Consider the following 21,021-nt stretch of genomic DNA (forward strand, 5'->3'; position numbering starts at 1 on the left):
AAATTTACAGTGTATATTACCTCAAGAAGAAAGAATGGTGTTATAAATGGGATTCAGATATTTAAACCCTGTTAGATCCACCCTCTGACCCTAAGGTCCTGAATGACTTAGATCCTCCAGTGAACATTCAGCAAATTTACTGTGTCAGAGAATAGGCTTGTATCTCAGTGAGTTTACTGCATTTTAGAAGCTTCTTACTAGCCAAGTGTTCTCGCAATCTTTAATAAAACATTCCAGCAATAGCTTTATTTATTTCTCTCCTCCCCACGTGCTCAGACTTTTTGAAAGAATGGTTCCTCCCTTCACAACTTAGTTTTTCACCTTCTATATTAGTTAGTACAGGAGTTAGGTAAGCTGCTGTGACAAAGAGATCCAAAAATACAGAGGCTTACATCATTTAGAACTTCTTTGTTAACATGCAGCATTCTAGAAGTGAGTGGAGCAGCCTCATCAGGCAGCTATGGTCCATTCAGGAACACAGGTTTCTTTTACTCTGGGTCTCCACCATGACCTAGAGTATTGTCCTTATCTGAGCTGGGGATGACTGCAATAATTTGACTTGAACAACTGGAAACATGGAGTCGCCATTAGCTGAAATGGAAAGAGGGTAGCAAAGAACTGACTTTTAGTCTTGTAAATTTGAGATGCTCATGGTAGGTCTAAGTGGAAATATAAGTCAGTAGTTGGATAAATAGTTTGGAGTTGAAAGGGGAGGTCCAGGCTCTAGAAATGATTTAAGTAGTCGTTAATTACGGGCCTTGATGAGATCAGTGATGGAATGAATGTGTATTAAGAAAGAGAAAAGAACCAAGGACTAAGCCTGGGACACCAAAAAATGTGGAGGTTGGGAACATGAAGAGGAATCAGCCAGAGAATGAAGGTAAGGTAGAGGAAAATCAAGAGAGGTTGATATTCATAGTGCAAAGAGAAAAGCATGTGTCAAGGAGGAGGGAGAACTCAACTCAAATGCTGCTATGAGCCAAGGAAGGTGAGGACTGAGAAACAATAATTGGATTTAATGTCAAGTGGCAGACAATATATCTTCAGAGCAGAGGTGCAACTAATGGTAAGAAGAACTCCTGTTTTATTGATTCACTTACAGGTATGTGCAGAGATACTGTGGGTTCAGCTCCAGACTACCACAATAAAGCAAATATCTCAATAGAGTGACTCACACAAATGTGTTGGTTTCCCACCGCATATAAAAGTTTTGTTTGGACTACTATAGTCCATTAAGTGTGCCATAGCCTTATGTATAAAAAGCAATGTACATACCTTTATTTAAAAATAATTTATTGCTAAAAAAAATCATCTGAGCCTTTAGTGAGTCATAACCTTTTTGCCAGTGGAGGGTCTTGCCTCAATGTTGGTGGCTGCTGACTGATCAAAGTGATGGTTGCTGAAGGTTGGGGTGGCTGTGATAATTTCCTAAAATGGACAACAATGAAGTTTGTCACGTTGATTGACTCTTCCTTTTATAAACAATTTCTCTGTAGCATGCGGTCTATGTGATAATAGCATTTTACCCATAGGAGAAATTCTTTCAAAATTGGAGTCAATTCTTTCAAATCCTACCACTGACTTATCAACTAAGTTTATGTAATACTTTAAATCCTTTGTTGCCATTTCAAGAGTGCTCTCAGCATCTTCACCAGGAGTAGACTCCATTTCAAGAAACCACTCTGTTTATCTCTAAGAAGAAACTTCTCATTCATTAAAATTTTATCATGAGACTGCAGCAATTCAGTCACATCTTCAGGCACCACTTCTAATTCTAGTTCTCTTGCTATTTCCACCACATCAACAGTTACTTTTTTCACTGAAGGTTTTTTATTTTTTATTTTTTGAGATGGAGTCTTGTTCTGTTTCCCAGGCTGGAGTGCAGTGGTGTGATCTTGGCTCACTGCAGCCTCTGCCTTCCAGGTTCAAGCAATTCTACTGCCTCAGCCTCCTGAGTAGCTGGGACTACAGGCATGTGCCACTAAGCCCAGCTACTCTTTTGGTATTTTTTAGTAGAGATGGAGTTTCACCATGTTGGCCAGGCTGGTACCAAACTCCTAACCTCAGGTGATCTGCCTGCCTTGGCCTCCTGAAGTGCTGGGATTACAGGCATGAGCCACTGCTCCCAGCCTCCACTGAAGTCTTAAACCCCTCAAAACTATCTATGAAGGTTGGAATCAACTTCTTCCAAACTCCTGTTAATGTTGACATGCTGACCTCCTCCCACAAATTGTGAACATTCTTAATAGCATCTAGAAAGGTCAGTCTTTTCCAGAAGAGTTTCCATTTACTTTGCCAGGCATCAGAGGAATCACTATCCATGCCAGCTACAGCCTTACAGAATGTATTTCTTAAATAATAAGACTTGAAAGTTAAAGTTATTCCTGATCCATGGGCTGCAGAATGGATGCTGTGTTAGCAGGCATGGCAACAATGATCATCTCCTTATATACCTATGTAAGAGCTCTTGGGTGATGAAGTACATTGTCAATGAACACTAATATTTTGAAAGGAATCTTTTATTCTGAGAAGTAGTTCTCCACAGAGGGCTTAAAATCTTCAGTAAACTGAGGGATTCCTGGGCAATATTGCCAAATAGGAACAGATCTGGTCTGCAGCTTTCAGCAAGACCAACAGGTGGTTTCTGCATTTCCAACTGAGATACCTGATTCATCTCACTGGGACTAGTTCCAGGCATCCCCAAATTTTTTACAGGGGGCCAGTTCACTGTCCCTCAGACCATTGGAGGGCCGCCACATACTGTGCTCCTCTCACTGACCACCAATGAAAGAGATGCCCCTTCCTGAAGTGCGGCAGGGGGCCGGATAAATGGCCTCAGGGGGCTGCATGCGGCCCATGGGCCGTAGTTTGGGGACGCCTGGTAGACAGTGAGTGCAGCCCACAGAGGGCAAGCAGAAGCAGGCTAGGGTATCACCTTACTCGGGAAGCACAAGGGGTGGGGCAACTCCCTCCCTTAGCCAAGGGAAGCCTTGAGGGACCATGCTGTAAGTGTCGGAGCTATCTGGCCCAGATACTATGTTTTTCCCATGGTTTTCACAACACACAGATCAGGAGATTCCCTTGAGTGCCTACACCACAAGGGCCCTGGGTTTTAGGCACAAAGCTGGGCGATCATTTGAGAAACATTGAGCTAGCTGTAGGAGTTTTCGGTTGTTTTTTCTGTACCCCAGTGGCACCTGGAACACCAGTGAGAAAGAACAGTTCACTTCCCTGGAAAGTGGGCTGAAGCCAGAGAGCCAAGTAGTATTGCTCAGCGGATCCCACCCCACGAAGCCCAGCAAGCTAAGATCTACTGGCTTCAACTTCTCGCTGCCAGCACAGCTGTCTGAAGTCAACCTGGGACCTTTGACTTTGTTCGGGGGAGGGGCATCTGCCATTACTGAGACTTGAGTAGGCGGTTTTCCCCTCACAGTGTAAACAAAGCCTCCTGGAAGTTCTAACTGGGCAGAGCACACCACAGCTCCACAAAGCCACTGTAGCCGGACTGCCTCTCTAGATTCCTCCTCTCTGAGCAGGACATCTCTGAAAGAGAAGTAGCTGTCCCAGTCAGATAGATAAAACCCCCAACTCCCTGGGACAGAGGTCCTGGGGGAAGGGCAGCTGTGGGCAGATTCAGCAGACTTATACGTTCCTGCCTGCTGGCTCTGAAGAGAGTATCATATCTCCCAGCACGGCACTCAAGTTCTGCCAAAGGAGAGACTGCCTCCTGAAGTGGGTCCCTGACTTCCTTGCCTCCTGATTGGGAGACACCTCCCAGCAGGGGTCGACAGACACCTCATGCAGGAGAGCTCCAGCTGACATCAGTTTTTAAAGAAAAGGATTTTCAACTCAGAATTTCATATCCAGCCAAACTAAGCTTCACTTAATATAAAAATAATAATGGGGAGCACACCACAGATCCCACAGATATACAGACTACCATCAGGAAATATTATAAACACCTCTATGCAATAAACTGAAAATTTAGGAAAAAATGGATAAATTCCTGGACACATACACCCTCCCAAGACTAACCCAGGAAGAAGTTGAATCCCTTAATAGACCAATAATAAGTTCTGAAATTGAGGCAGTATTTAATACTACCACCCAAAAAAAGCCCAGAACCAGATGGATTCACAGCTGAATTCTACCAGAGATACAAAGAGGAGCTGATAGCATTCCTTCTGAAGCTGTTCCAAACAATAGAAAAAGAGGGACTCCTCCATAACTCATTTTATGAGGCCAGCATCATCCTGATAGCAAAACCTGGCAGAGACACAACAAAAAGAGAAAATTTTGGGCCAATATACCTGATGAACATTGATGCGAATATCCTCAATAAATTACTGGTAAACCAAATCGAGCAACACCTTAAAACACTTATCCATTACGATCAAGTTGCCTTCATCTCTGGGGATGCAAGGCTGGTTCAACACACGCAAATCAATAAATCTAATTCATCACATAAACAGAACCAATGACAAGAACCATATGATTATCTCAATAGATACAGAAAAGGCCTTTGATAAAATTCAACAGTCTTTCATGCTAAAAAATACTTAATAAAGTAGGTATTAATGGAATATATCTCAAAATAATAAGAGCTATGTATGACAAACCCACAGCCAATATCATACTGAATGGGCAAAGCTGGAAGCATTTCCTTGGAAGTTCTGGCCAGGACAATCAGGCAAGAGAAAGAAAGAAAGGAAACAGGAAGAGAGGAAGTCCAATTGTCTGTTTGCAGATGACATGATTGTATATATATAAAAAGACTTCATCATCTCAGCCCAAAATCTCCTTAAGCTGGTAAGCAACTTCAGCAAAGTCTCAGGATACAAAATCAATGCGCAAAAATACACTGTATAGCATTCCTCTACACTGGTAATAGACAAACAGCCAAATAATGAGCGAACTCCCATTCACAATTGCTACAAAGAGAACAAAACACCTAGGAATATAACTTACAAGGGATGTGAAGAATCACTGCAAGGAGAACTACAAACCACTGCTCAAGGAAATAAGAGAAGACACAAGCAAATGGAAACAACAGATGCTGGAGAGGATGTGGAGAAATAGGAACACTTTACACTGTTGGCAGGAGTGTAAATTAGTTCAACCATTGTGGAAGACAGTGTGGTGATTCCTCAAGGATCAAGAAATAGAAATACCATGTGACCCAGCAATCCCATTACTGGGTATATGCCCAAGGAATTATAAATCATTTTACTATAAAGATACATGCACACGTATGTTTATTGTGGCACTGTTCATAATAGCAAAGACTTGGAACCAACCCAAATGCCCATCAATGATAGACTGGATAAAGAAAATGTGGCACATATACACCATGGAATACTATCTAGCCATAAAAAGGATGAGTTCATGTCCTTTGCAGGGACATGGATGAAGCTGGAAACCATCATTCTCAGCAAACACAGGAACAGAAAATCAAACACTGCATGTTCTCACTCATAAGTGGAAGTTGAACAATGAGAAAATATGGGCACAGGGAGGGGAACATCACACTGGGACCTCTTGGGAGGTAAGGGACAAAGGGAGGGATAACATTAGGAGAAATACCTGATGTAGATGATGGGTTTATGGGTGCAGCAAACCACCATGGCACGTATATACCTATGTAACAAATCTGTACATTCTGCACATGTATCCCAGAACTTAAAGTATAATTTAAAAAAACAAGTTCAGTAAACCATGCTGTAAACATATGTGCTGTCATCCAGGCTTCATTGTTCTGTTGATAGAGCAAAGGCAGGATAGATTTAGCAGAATTCTCAAGGGCCTTAGGGTTTTCAGAATGGTAAATGAGCATTTGCTTCCACTTAAAGTCACCAGCTGCATTAGCCCCTAAAAAGAGTCAGCCGGCCCTTTGAAGCTTCAAAGCCAGACATTGACTTCTCTCTAGCTATGAAAGTACAAGATGGCATCATCTTCCAATAGAAGGCTATTTTGGCAACGTGGAAGATCTGTTTAGTGTAGCCCTCTGCATCAATTAGGTTACCTAGATCTTCTGGGTAACTTGCTGCAGCTTCCACATCTGTACTTGCTGCTTCACTTTGCAGTTTTATGTTACAGAGACGACTTCTTTCCTTAAACTTATTAACCAGCTCCTGCTAGCTTCAAATTGTTCTCTGTAGCTTCCTTACCTCTCTCAGCTTCCTAGAATCGAAAAGAGTTAGGACCTGGCTCTGGATTATGCCTTTGGCTTAAAGAAATATAGGTCTTGGTTTGAGATTTTATCCAGACCACTAAAACTTTCTCCCTATCAGCAGGAAAGCTGTTTTGCTTTGTTATCATGTGTGTGCTCTCTGGAGTGACACTTTTAATTTTCTTCGATAATTTTTCCTTTGCATTCACAACTTGACTAGCCGCTTAGTGCAAGAGGACTAGCTTTTGGCCCATCTTGGTTTTTGACATACCTTCCTCATTAAGCTTCATTATTTCTAGTTTTTGATTTAAAGTGAGAGATATGCAGCTCTTCCTTTCACTTGAACATTTAGAAGCCATTGTAGGGTTATGAATGGGCTTCATTTCCATATAGTGCCTCAGGGGATAGGGAGACCCAAGGAGAGGGAGACAGATGGGGGAATGTCTGGCTGGTGGAGCAGTCAGAATAGGCAGAACATTTATTCATTAAATGTGCTGTCATACCTGGGTGTGGTTTGTGGTACCCCAAACAATGATAACAGTAACATCAAAGATGTTAATTACAGAAAAAGTAATTATGAGAAAGTTAGAACTATTGTGAGAATTACCAAGTTGTAACAGAGACTCAAAGGGAGCACATGCTATTGGAATAATGGCACCAATAGACTTGCTTCATGCAGGATTGCCACGAACCTCTGATTCGTAAATAATGCAGTATCTGCAAAGCACAATAAAGTGAAGTGCAATAAGAAGAGATATCTCAATTTTTTTATTCTTTGATTCAAGTAATTTTGAAAACATACAATGTGTCCCACATGTACAACATATTCCTTTAGGTCGATAACAACAACAAAAAAGACTATTTATAAATTAAGCCCACATGCCTTAGATTGAATCCTAGAAACAATACTGTTTCTCTCCAAAGGTCCCTCTACTCACTCCGTCACAATCTGTTCCCTCCACCTGCTGGACATACCAGCTGGCTTGGTGAACAGCCCATGGCAAGGGAAAGACCCAAAAGATAAATCTAAAGAATAAAACAATCAGAAAAGAAACAAATTAATAAGATATTTGGCTAAGCATAGAGGAAAATTTTTGGAGTAACTGCTGCAATGAACATTCTCTCCAGTTTCATCGGTCAGAGGATAACTATCAATAGGGTTCCTTGCAACAAGTGTGCATGAGCGCCTAAGTATTCACTTCTGGTGATTCACTTTAATGAAGTGGAATAATGACATAAATTAGTCAAATCAGCTTTTAAATTGCTACATGTGCTTATGTTTGTACTAAAATGAGTGTGCTTATGTTTGTATTAAAATGAGTGTGCTTATGTTCGTATTAAAATGAGCATGCTTATCTGAACACATGTAAGCATAACATTGTGGGCCTGTGGCCAGAAGGGTGCCAGGGAGGACATAGAAATCCAGCAGTGAAAACCCGCAAGGCAAAAGATAAAGGCTTGGATGTTAATCACTAGCTGGTATTAGACAGGCTGCTCTGAGATAAATAGGTTCCCAATTAAGGGGACAAAAGCCTCTGGTTCTGGAAAAAACCTCAGTCACTAGCTATGTGAACTAGGGTATGTTGTTTTTCCTTTCTGGAGTTAAATGATGGAGTTGGACAAAACAACCTTTGAGACCTCTTCTGCCAGTTACATCTCACAACCAGTCTCCCAAACTTAAAAAGAAAAAATTCATTTGGTTGATAATTAAGGAAAGAGTGTCTTTCCAGTCCCATTGTTAGTTTTGACCCAGATGCATCCATTACTAAAGGTGTCAATGATTTTATCCTTGTAAATCACTTTCTTAATGAAAGCTGTGCACTAATTAACCTTACAGATTTGGAGATCTGTTAACAGGGGAGCATTTGCTGCCTCTAGCCTGCACACTCAGAACGATTTGTCTCCCACATATGCCTGGCCAGGGCAAGGTTGTTGCTAGGAAGTTAAAACATCCTGTTACTCAGCACCAAAAAAGGAAGATAGCAGACATTCGAGATTAGCCGAGTGGCAGAGATCTAACAGTGACAACACTCCTAATGTGTGCAAACATGAAGCTTCCTTTTCCCCTTTGTGATTTTTTTACCCATCCTCCAGATTAATTTTTAGCATGCTTTGTGGATAAATGTTGAACTTCTGTGCTGGGCTCCATACCTGTTGTCTAGATTGCATAACATACAGTGGAATCATGCTTTAAGAAAAAAAAAAACTTTATTAGTAGAATTTACACAAAGCCACTTCAGTACATCATTCTATGGTAGAAATGAGAAAGTAAGAGTCTAAGTGAAAGTTTGTGCATATATATACAAACACACATGTTATGTTAGAATATGTATTTGTGGAGTCATTTATTTTTCTCTTTTAGAGATAATTTGGAAACTGATTATTAGAAAAAATAAAATGTTACCTTCTAGGTACAGTGTCTTTTAATCAAGCACAATAGCAATTTTTTCACAAGATATATATAGCCTTTAACATCTCCAAAGCATTTGCCATGTATTACATGTGTCACCTCTGCTATAAACTGGTATTATTTGTAACCCAGAAACCAAATATTAGAGCAGTTAATTTGGGCCTGCCAGTCTTGACACATCTCTTCCCTCCAGATTCTTTATGATAACAACATAAATTTCAGGACTCAAAAGATAAGACTGAGATTGATCAAAATGTTTTCCTGTCAGACAGCCAGAAATCACCCACACAGCTTTCAAGTTTGTCTGAGGGTGGGTTTCTCCGATTGTCTAAAGAGTTTTGAACTGGAGACCTGTGTTTCTCTTCAAAGACAAGGAGGGGTGTGGTGGGGAGTATGACAGGGCTATTGTCATATTGTACCTGGTCAGACCCCTCGCAAGAAGTAAAAGCCCGCATCCCTTTCCTTGCCTCATTAGGAACAAACATGTTGAGTCCTTGGGGACATCCAGTTACTACGCTCTTAAGTCCCTCAGGACATGGAAGGGCAGATTTCTTCCTGTTCTTGCATAGATACGTAAAAAGCAGGAAAGCATGATTTCTGAACAAAGAAGGCCTTTTCACGGGACGTTTATAGATGGTACCTGGTCTTCTCCCTTTCAACAGATATGTAGCAACAGAACAAGCACATACATGGAGCTACATGTCCTTCCTAGATGGCAGTCACAGTCTGCTCATTTATCTCCTATGTGAGGGGGAAAAAAGTGACCATATGATGGTGTGGATCTCAGAACCCAGGTAGAGAATTTTTCCCCAAGTTCTGAAAGACAGGGATTGACTCCTCCACGTTCACTCATTGACAAATAGTGAAGTTGGGATTTGAATACTGACTTCTTGACTCTGAGTTTAACTCCCTCATATATTCATAAACCATAATTATAAAATTTACTAGGCCAATTTTTAGACAACTGGCACCCAGGGGCACCATTTGAATTCTGAATGTAACCAGAGTGAAGGTGAGCTCAACCTCTGGACTCCCCAGTTAAATAAGCCAATATCTTGCCTTCTTTGCTTGAGCTACTTTAACTTTGATTTCTTCTTATTTGCCAATACATTTTCATAATGCTGCCTGAGGCTTCCAATTCTGCAAACAGGCATGTCCCTATAAAGTAATAGTAATTAACCTGTACTGTTAGTGAACAGTGTGCCAAGTGCTGTGCTGAATGCTTTGCATACATATTCATTTGCCCTCAGAATAATGAGGCAGATGTTGTTATTGTCCTCATTTTCAAGATGAAGAAACTGAGGCACATAGGAGTTAGTATATTCCCCAAGACGATGTACCTAGTAGGAGTCAGATCCAAGAGTCAAACCCTAGCAGTGAGATGCCCAGTCTCCACTCAAAACTGCATTGCCATATAGACCCCTTTATTTGTGTGTAACCCCTTTATCTGTGCGTACATTTGTGTCTTAACTGTAATATTAAGATGTAGATGATGAAAAAGCTGAAGCTTCTAGCTTGTTAGTCATTTTCTGCAGAGCAAACTCTGACCTCAGGATGCTCAGCCACACAGCATGCTGAGAACTCCTTCCATGGAGAAGTTGGTGAGTTGAACTAAGTCAGCGGACCAAGGATCATAGTAACGGAGCCTGGGGACTTTGGGAAAGTGGTGAATCAGCATCTGTCATTGAACAGGAAGTCTAAGTGAAATAAGAGAAGGATTTTTGAGGAAGCAGAATCTAGCCCAGGGAAGGCAAAGAGGATTAAATGGACAGGTGTGTCATCCAGGCCTCCTTGTCCCCACCCCATTCTCCATGTATGCCTTTAATCTAAGCAGTATTTATGGCTACATGTAATTTGTTTTATAGAGTCAGTCTTCCATCATTGGGTACTTAGGATGTTTCCCTTTATTTTATTTTATTTTATTTTTTTACTATTATTAGCAGTGCCACAAAGAACATATTTCAGAAATTTCCCAATTATTTTCTAAGTCTCACTTCCTTGTAGAGGAATTTGCACTACTATGCAAATACATGTTTTGTATACTTTTGCAGTGTTTATCAGCCTTTTTAATCTTTGAAAATAATATATGAAAACATACCTCATTTTATTATTTTTTTTCTTTTTCTTTGGCCTCTTGAACATGGTAGATATCTCATTTTAATTTGTGCTTTTTTTTGTGCTGGTGAGATTGTTCTTAATATTGGCATTTAAGCCATTGGATATTTGACATTTTTTCTCTTATTTATTTTCCAGCAATAAACATGTTAGAATATATTTTGATTACAAGTGATAGAAACACAGCAAACTCAAGAATTTTTGGATCTGGGAGTGTATCTGCTTTTGGGCAAGTCTAGAAAGAATCAGGATTTCAAATTGTATAATCACAGTATAGATAGATAGATATCTTTCTCTCTCTCACGTCTTTTCTTAAGCTTTCCCCATTATATTCGTTTGTTTTCACACTGCTGATAAAGACATACCCAACACTTGGCAATTTATAAGAGAAAGAGATATAACACGCTCACCGTTCCACAAGGCTGGAGAGACCTCACAATCATGGCAGAAGGTGAAAGGCACATCTCACATGGTGGCAGACAAGAGAAGAGAATGACAGCCAAGTGAAAGGGGTTTCTCTTTATAAAACCATCAGATCTCGGGAGACTTATTTACTACCACAAGAACAGTATGGGGAAACTGCCCCCGTGATTCAATTATTTCCCACAGGGTCCCTCCCACAACATGAGGGGATTATGGGAGCTAAATTCAAGATGAGATTCGGGCGGGGACACAGCCAAATCATATCACTCTTGTAGCAGCAAAAATGACTCTAGGCTTACATTACCCTTGCAGCTAGTGATTCCAGAAAGAAAAGGTGGGGGGTGGATGGTGTTTCTTTCATTTTATAGCATATACAATAGCTTACAACATCTGAAAAAGATGGACTCATTAGGAACATGCCAACCCCTGGATTAATCAGTGTGTCTAAGGGGTGAGGTATTCTAATTTTTCACATACCCCTTCTTTAGGTAGGAAAAATAGAACCATGATGTTGGCAATTTCATCAGGCAGTAAAAGGAATTGTCCCAAAGGAAATTTATACAAATGAGATGGAAAAGTTACTAGGCTGGCAAAACAAAAGATGAACACTAAATTATTCTTCTCTATTTAAAGGTGAAGTGCTTATTTTTTATTATTGATTTGGAAAGCTTGTTACATACTAAGAATATTAAATTTTAACTATTTCACAAATTGTGTATGTTTATTCACAATTTGTCACTTGTCCTTTTCTCATCCTTTGACTTTGTTTCTGGTGTATTTTTTTTCCTCTTGCAGAAATTTAAAATGTTTATGTAAGCCCCACAGTGTACTGAGCTTTCTCAGAACTGCCATTCCTCACCCATATCTCAGCGTCACTCATCACCTCACCCTACAGGGCAGAACAGTTAAGTATATTGAAGCTTTGGTTTCTCACCTACCTCAAAGAGATTTTCTGGTGTTGACTAAATTCTTCATCTAAAAATTGAGTAATAATAGTACCATAAGGATATACAGTTATATAGCAGAATATTCTTTTGTTTATGGAAATGCATGCTAAAAGTGTCAAGCTGTCTACAGTTTATTTTGAACTGGTTTGATATCGTTCATCTAAAAAATTAAATAATGACAGCAAGGTGAATAGGGTAAATGGGTTACAGTGGAAACAAGTTTGAATATAGGTGGTGAGTAAATGAACGAATACTGCTTTTCTACTTTTCTTTCTTTCTTTCTATTTATTTATTTATTTATTTATTTATTGAGACACAGTTTCTCTCTATAACCAACGTTGGAGTGCAATGGAATGATCATAGTTCACTGCAACCTTGATCTTCTAGGCTCAAATAGCCTTCCTGCCTCGGCCTCCTGAGTACACCTTTCCTTATTTTAACATTTTCTTTTCTATTTGAAAAGTCGTTATTGTTGTCTTTTAAGAGGGTAAGATGAAGGAGCACTGTACATTTGTGGAGCAAGCGTGTTTTTTACTGTACCTGTATCCATGTGGGGGGTTGTGTTCTAGATACAATACTATGGAGTATGCTCTGCAGAAACTCTGCGGAAATTGCCACTGAATGTGGATTTTTTTTTTTGGAATGGGGAGAAGGTGTTGGTGCCATGGAAGGTGTGTGAACCTTCTCAAAGCCTTTCTTTCAGGTTATTCCTAGAAAGCTGTGCAAGGTTGTGGTCATGCTGCATGATGACCTGAGCAGAGACTTTGACTTTTACCATTTCAGAATAATATTTTTCACAAGTCTTGATTTTATTCAGATCATTTAGGTCAAACAAGAACCACTTTTTGTTAAAAAGCTGAAACAATTTGTCCTAGAGCTTACTAACATTAATTCAGGAAAAAAACAAAAAACAAAAACCCATGAATTCCTTGGCAGGGTTATCCCTGTTCAAAAGGAGTATGAAAAATTGTTGTCATCTTTGAAGAATACTAGCCTAGAGAAAGAATCATCAGAAATCTGGACCCTGGAAGAAAACTGTGAAAAGTTTAAGGATGAAAAGACTTCCTAAGAATAAGACTTGAATGAAGAAAGCTCTAAACACACAGACCACAGTTAATACTAACCACAGTTAGTACTGAAATTATAGGAATGATTTATTCACCAGAAGATGAATCAAGAGTTGTCATATCATGAGCAGCTTTTCCAACAGAACATCCAGCCCAGCGCCAACCCCAATGTGGTCCCTCACCAATAGGTGGACTTTCATACTGAAAACAAAACGTTCCTCCCCCCTCCCCTCAGGTCTCATCTATGCTACCATGCTACCAGATCATGCTTGGCCATCTCTTTCTCTACGCTGAATTCATTGTTGCCGGTGGGTCCAAGGGACAATTCCTGCAAAGACGACCTTAGTCTCCTTCTCTTTCTACCTCTTCTCCTCTAAATTCAATCCCACCCCTACCCCCAGCAGCTTCACATCCGGAGAAGAGAAGAGGAATTGTTTACGATTAACTCAACCTTCAAAGAAGCCAAACAGTGCACTTCAGGAACCATACTACAATTTGGGGCCTCTTTTTGTCTCTTTAAAAAAACAATATTAGAATTACTCATATTTTATTATTATTTTAAGAAACTGTTGCTACAGAGGAGACCATCCTTTTGCCCTAATTGAAGTTTGATGGGACTATGTTCTCAATGTTTTAAAAATAATATTACATACAACTTATGAGTAATGTTTTCAATAATTTTATCCTTTAGTTAATATAAAGATTGTATTTTAATTTTTAATTCCCATCATTATAACCTGAACAATAACAGGAGTAATATATATATATATATATATATATATATATATATATATATATAGTTCAGATATAGGTGTTGTTTTAAACTTCAAAGGCAGTTTCTGTTTATACAGAGCTGTAATTCTTATGGTTGTAAAGCAAATGTAAAAGCTTATTATATAAATAAATAGTGATTAGTGATTGATCTCCAAGAGATATCTGCACTCTCAAGTTTATTGCAGCACTGTTTGCAGTAGTCATATGGAAACAACCTAAATGTTCATTGATGGATAAGTAAGTAAACAAAATGTAAAATACATATAGATATACGTAAGACATACAATGCAATATGATTCAGCCTTAAAAAAGAAAGTCTGCCATATGTGACAACAGGGAGCACCTGGAGGACATTAGGCTAAGTGCAACAAGCTAGCCACAAATGACAAATACCACATGATCTACTTATATGAGGTATCTAAAATAGCCAAACTCATAGAAATGGAAAGGAGAATGGTGGTTGCTAGAAGATGGGAGAGAGGAAAGTGGAGTGTGGCTCTTCATTAGATGTAAAGCTTCAGTGATACAAGATGAATAAGCACCAGAGATCTGCTATGCAACATTGTACCTATAATTAATGATACTACATTATAATCACATTTATCAAATATAATGCATGTTTTTAAGCTTTTATGCTTAGAAACTTCTACCTCTACATTTAAAAATCTTTCTTGTAAATTGTGTTCTAGAGCATTTATAATTTTATGTTTTAATCCATATGGAAGTTATTTTTTGTGTTAGTTCAGCTAACTAATGTAATAAATAAACCCCCAAATCTCAGTGGTTCAACATATTAAAAGTGTACTTATTACTTACATCATAACCCAATGCAGATGTTAGCTGGGCAGCCTTCTGGATGCACCTGTAAGAACCCAGATTTCTTTTATCTTGAGTCTATAAACTCCATTAGGTCAATGAAGTCCTCTCCAGTGACTTAGAGGGAAGAACATCTCAAAATGTTTATAGAAGGTTTATATGGGCCAGTCATGGAAGTGCCGTACACCACTCCTGCCCCATTTTACTTTGTCTATAGATCATGTCCATAGACAAAGCAAACAGTAAGGGAGTCTGAAAATTTCAGGAGAGAAAGAAAACAGGCTTTGGGGAACACAGAGAAGTATCTGTCATAATTATGCATAATGTTTTTGTAAAATGAGAAATAGGTATCTTTCTCACTTAAAAGTTTGGGTCCTTGTAGCATAAGTCATTTCCCAGTTCTTCCATTATCATCAACTACTTTAGCTGTATATATTTACCTTTTACTGTAGGTCTTCCAAGACCAGATCTGGAGAAAGTTGCTGGCAGCCCATGTTGCTTCATCATCCTCTCTGGATTATAAAGTTTCTAGACTGGATATTAAACATCATTCCACTTATGGAGGTACTATGGAGGAGGCAATGTGGTTTTCAGGCTACATGGTATCTGAGGAACAGGAAGGATGCCTTTGTTGAGTCATGTCCATGACAGCCAGGATGAGGTTTGCTTATGCCTATGGAACGTGATAACATCTCCCTTGTCAATTTACAGAATTCAGAATTCTCAGTAGTACATAATTTCTTTTCTAATCTGGCTCCAGCCTATTTTTCTGGTTTTGCAGTTAAGATAGCATTATGCTTATTATCGCCAGATGCTTATTTTACCTTTGTGAAAGCCAAGCACTTGAATAATTTACCCCTGATTATTCAGCAAGTTTTGGGAACAGCCAGCACCAGAATTAAAATCTCCCATACCTTGTAAGTCTACTGTGCTTTTCACCACCAGCAACCTGGATTCTGCATGGGAAGCTTGTCTCTATATATATGCACTTGAGAAAGAGTGCATCAGCAATCACAGATACTGAGACTAGGGGGTAGGGCCTGTTACTCTTCTCCTTCCCTTTGAGTGATTTGAGGAAAGAGGTGGATGGCTCTTGCAAAATTCCTTTCTCCCTTCTTCTTTCATTAGATTGTGGCAGTGATGACAATGACCAGGTGAATATGAAAGTCTGCCTGTAAAATCTATAACTCTTCATTTTATTTTTTTATTTTTGAGACGTGGTCTTGCTTGAGACAGTGTCCAGCCTCTCCATATAGGCTGGAGTGCAGTGGGGCAAAGACAGCTCACTGCAGTGCTAACCTCTTGTGCCCAAAGGATCCCCTCACCTCAGCCTCCCAAATAGCTGGGACTAGAGGGTACACCACCAAGCCTGGCTAGTTTTTTTATTTTTTATAGAGATGGGGTCTCATTATGTTTCCCAGGTTGGTCTTGAACTCCTAGGCTCAAACAATCCTCCCACCTCAGCCTCTCAAAGAGCTGGGATCACAGGCCCGAGTCACTGCACCCAGCCAAAATCTGTAATTCTGTACATCAAAAATACAATGGGAAGTCTCATTGTCATATCAGTGATCATGAGATACTTAGTCCCTTTATTTCTCCATCTTATTACCAACCTTCTGTATATGTCTTGGGAAGATGGGAACAGAAGTGGAATGTATTATACTCAGGAACCACGTGAATAACGTCCCAGTCGAGAACATGGTGTCTTCTGTGGAGCGGCATCTGTGTGTGGTTACAAATAGTCTGGAATGTCTAAGAATTAGTAAGGCTGAGCTGAAGGGTTTATGTGATGCCTCTACCCTTATGCCCCTTAGAAATAATAGAAACATTCCTGTCCAATCATTTGAAAAAGGAAGTATACATCGAGGTCTAAGAAAGACATTTACATTTGTAGTCCTTCTGGGAATCTCAACTAATTCTGGATAAAAATTAAATCTCACCCCAGATGTTATATGGGAAAGTATAAGAAGCCAGGCATGAGAAATGAAGCAGAGGCAGCGACATACCCAAAGCCAGATAAAAATTGAATTCCTGAGTCCTTTTTGCTCTTGTATTATTTTCATCAAAACCATAAACCTCACATAGTTGTGTTTCTTTCCTAGTAAATAAAATCTGCTTGGGGGAAAAAAATGCCCTCAGGATGGAGAATTGCCACATTGTTTCTGACTCCAGCGCATAATCCTTGTGATTTTTTTCTTTAACCTTCTCAGGCGAGAAAAGAAATGGTTTGGGGCCGGTAAGTTTGCTGACATTCCAGTGTTGTTCTTTCAGGGACTTACGTTTAGCAACTAAGGGTCTTAAAACTCCTTCCAGGCAGAAGTCTGCTGGGTTCTGGTCCATGAAAGCTCCCACCTACCGGAGGACGATGCCGAGGAGAAATGACACAGAGACACATGCAGGTCAGCAGTCTGGGGCCTCACAGAGGCATGCGTCACCAGCATCTGACACTATTTTTAGGAATTTCAGCCTTCTAACTGTTGTTCCACATACGATAGCCATCTCTCTGTCTGCATATTCCTCTGATAGGAATTAAAAGCCTCAAATAAAATTCATTTTCTTTTGCACTTACTGCTTCTCTGATGCTGATGCTGGGGGAAAAAAAAAACAATGTTGTACAGATTTATTTTTAATAATTCCCTTAAGAGAGTGGTCAAGGAAGCTTTTCTGGGAAGTTCCTTTAGAGCCAACTTGAGGGCTGATTTATCTGTCTTGGGTGGTGCCAGAATGCAAAGGCTGCTCAGTTAAGTTTTGTGGAGTTGTTCCTATTCCAGAATATCTGTAACGGGAATAGAGGCCCCCCATCTGTCTAAAGGGACTTGGATGCCATTCAACAGATAGTTTAACTCAAGGGTCAGAGACCCCACCCATTTATTTATTTATTTACCAACCAGCACCTCCCTCTGATTCTAAGAAATATCATGGTGTAGTGGAGAGATCATGAACTTTTGAGGCAGAAAATTGGAGAATGAATTCTGAAATTACCACCCGTTATTGGTGGGAGCTTAGGAGAATTAATTTTTCTGAACTCCCCTTTTTCATCACAGAGTTGCCAGAAGAAAAAAGTGACTGAACATACAGTGTATAGATCGTAAGGGTTTCATAAATTACATTTTCTCCCCACTCTCCATCCCAAAGTTAAGAAGTGCCAAATAACAATGTCAGAGGTGGTGGTCCATGTAAGTGGTGGAATGAACAATACCCAGTTGATATAATTTACACATGTATCATTCACTCATTCATGGAACACACACTGAGTACTGTCTTGGTTTTGTAAAGAGAGATGAAAATTAGAGATGAGTAAGTCTTGGACTCTAACACTCCACTTCCAACCCCAACACTGAAGAAAGCGAGGAACAGATCCTCTCAGTGATGCAGTGAACCAAACTCAGAGGCATTAATGATCAGTAGATTCAAAGCCAAAGTAGCACTGGAGTGCTGGGGTCATCCGTGCTGGTCAGCATCCTTAGGGCCAGCGCTGTCTCCAGGCCCCTTGGTCTCCTGGTGATGACATGGGACCGCTATTTTGCTGACTGACACACAAAGGGTTCCAAAAATGAAGCTGGGTCCATACTGACCTGGCTTACTGAGTAGACTATGGAAACAGCTGAGACTTCCTTCTTTTGCCATCTCTTTTCAAAAGCTTTTGAGGGTGCATAAGATGACCTCAGACTAACACTGGAGGAGGGTTGCAGGGTCTGCATGAAACGTTTGTCCTTTTTGGCAGGCTGGAATTCAGTGGGAGAAGTTGTGTGTGTAGGGCATATGTTTGCCTGTGACATGGCACACGTTTACTTTTAAGTGAACTCAGAAAAAAAAGAGTGTGTCCTTTTTCTCTGGATGTTGTCATTGATAGCATTTTAAAGCTGTTTTTAGTGTTATAATTCTTGCTTCAGAACAATTAAAATGTATGTGGAAGTAAATAATGTAATGAATCATTTTATAAATGAAAAGCTTCCAGGATAAGGACAGAAGCAGTTATTGAATGCTTACTTATCCACTGATTTCTTTTCTTCATTATGTCCTTGATCCTCAATGCAACTGTACAAAATAGGTATGATCCTCATTTTAATTTTACATGTAAATTACACTTGGATTTGCCCAAGTTCATATAGCTAGTAAATGGCAAACCCAGGTCTATATGACCCTGAAGGCTGCAAGCTACACAGCGCTTTCTGCCGTGATTCCAGTACTGTATGATACAAATAAAATATGTGTATACTATTTATGATGAAATTTATAATATGAATATATACAAAGTGCCAAAGAAATCCAACCCTGGAAACAAATTATTCTCCTAGGGAGGCCATAAAATGTTTCACCAGTCAATCATTTCATTTTAGAGTTCAGAAAATGTAGCTCAGAGAGTTGTGGCTTGCCCAAGGTGGCAGAATAGCAAAGTTAAGACAGAACCAAATGCTTAAGTAGTGCTTTCCTACTAAATAAGAACATGCTATCTCATTATGCCCCAAAGTGTTAGGGCTCCATAGCAACTACAAATAATTCATAGAGTAACTAGAATGTAAAAAGGCCAAAGCTTAGCTGTGCTGGGAAGCCCAAGCCATTCATTTACCCAAGGACTAGTTGTTTCCAAACAGTAAAACCCCTTCTTTGGATCAAGTGCCAAATTAGAAGTGAAATGCAGTCATGAGTGGATGATGCTCAAAAAGAGTTCATCTGTTTCCAACTCTAAGGCCAAGGTGAGGAGGTTTGAGGTGCAGGTGGAATGACAGCATGAGGGATGTTGAGAAATTGTAGACAAGTGCTATATGTTAATCCAAATGCCTTTGAAACGAACCCAATAGTCCTATAGACAGTTGCCTTTTGATAAACATAAAAATTGACCCTTCTGGCCTTAAAACTTGAAACTTACATTTGTTTTATCTGAGTTCCTTCCTCAGGAAGGGATGCCCAGCCCTCTAGAATAGTATCAAAGAGCTGAAATGCACCCGATGATCACATCCAGACAATGAAATGCCAGGCTCCTCATTCATAATGATTGCTTCCTTATTGCTCACAAGTTTCTGTTTTCTCATACACAGTTACATTTTTTTCCTATAGTTACATTACATAAATCTCTAATTTTAGTCTGTCAAGGAGACAGATTTGAGACCGAGCTTCCATCTCCTTGGCTGCGGCACCTGATTAAAACCTTCTTCCTTGGCAATATTCATCTTCTCAGTGATGGGCTTTCTGTACTGTGAGCAGCAAAACCTAGACCAAACCCCTGGTGTTTTGATAACACTTTCTGGATCATCTGATATGCCTGAGTGTTGCAGTTATCTGTCAATGCATAACAAAACTATTCTAAACTTTTGTGGTGTAAAATAACTTTTAAAGAATGATCATGAATTTTGTGGGTCAGGAATTCAGTCAAGGCATAGCAGGAGTGATTTATCTCAGTCTTATAATGCCTGAAGCCACAGCTGGGATAACTCCAAAGGTTAAACATGTCTGTCTCCATATGACCTCTCCACTGGCTAGCTTGGGCTTCCTAATATCCTTGAAGTCTCTTCTTATGTGGAGGCTCTGAGTTCCAAAAGACTAAGGCAGAAACTGCCAGTCCTTTTACAAGCTAGTCCCAGATCATATTTATCTTGAACTATTTGTCACAACTGTCATGGGCTATCCCAGAATTAGGGAGAGAGTAGATAGACCCCAACCTTCAATGGGAGGAGTGTCAAAGAATTTGGGGCTCTTCTTAATCCTCTACATTATGCCATGAGAAGGGAACATGAAGAAGACCATCTCTGTCCCATTCACCTGTAATAACAAAAAATCCAATTGGCCAGTCCAGCAAGAAGAAATAACAGGAACACTAAGACCTCATAAGTCAAGAAATTTGGAAAAGCCCAAGACAATTGAGAGGTGGACAAGGAAGTAAGACAAGTTGTGGCTTTGAGGATATGGTGGAGAGACGACTGGTTTGAAAATCTGCACAGCTAACTTACTTGATTTGGGGCAGGCCAATGCAAGGTGAGAATGTCCATTTTTGTGAAATTGGGTTGATCCTGCCTACCTCACTGGGTTGCTGTAAAAGTTAGATAAGACGATGTTTTAGGTTGGGCCCCCAAAGCAAACTCTGAAATCAGAATGTGTGTGAAAATTATTTATTAGGTTATGTTATGAGGAAAAAACAGGGGCTAAATGAGAAGTTGAGACAGGTAGGGATAGGAAGCCAAGCAAGGGTAAGGCATTAAGCCAAGCCTCATGGAGATTAATTTTGGCTCAGTCCCATAGGATTTCTCCAGAAAAGAGTGTAGATAACAACATGGAGAAGGAAAAGAGAGCTTGGGACTTATC

General features: G+C 39.8%; 1 long non-coding RNA gene across 1 annotated transcript in view; it reads left to right on the top strand.

Moving 5' to 3' along the window:
* LOC141585576 (uncharacterized) overlaps positions 1-19,151 on the top strand; it is a 236,329-nt gene extending 217,178 nt beyond the window's left edge. The window contains exon 4 of the long non-coding RNA XR_012519111.1: positions 17,035-19,151. This is a non-coding gene — a long non-coding RNA (uncharacterized LOC141585576). The remainder of the gene's footprint in view (positions 1-17,034) is intronic.
* The last annotated feature ends 1,870 nt before the right edge of the window (positions 19,152-21,021 follow it).

The sequence above is a fragment of the Saimiri boliviensis genome, chromosome 9 (genome assembly GCF_048565385.1).
Source record: "Saimiri boliviensis isolate mSaiBol1 chromosome 9, mSaiBol1.pri, whole genome shotgun sequence".
Lineage (NCBI taxonomy): Eukaryota > Metazoa > Chordata > Mammalia > Primates > Cebidae > Saimiri > Saimiri boliviensis.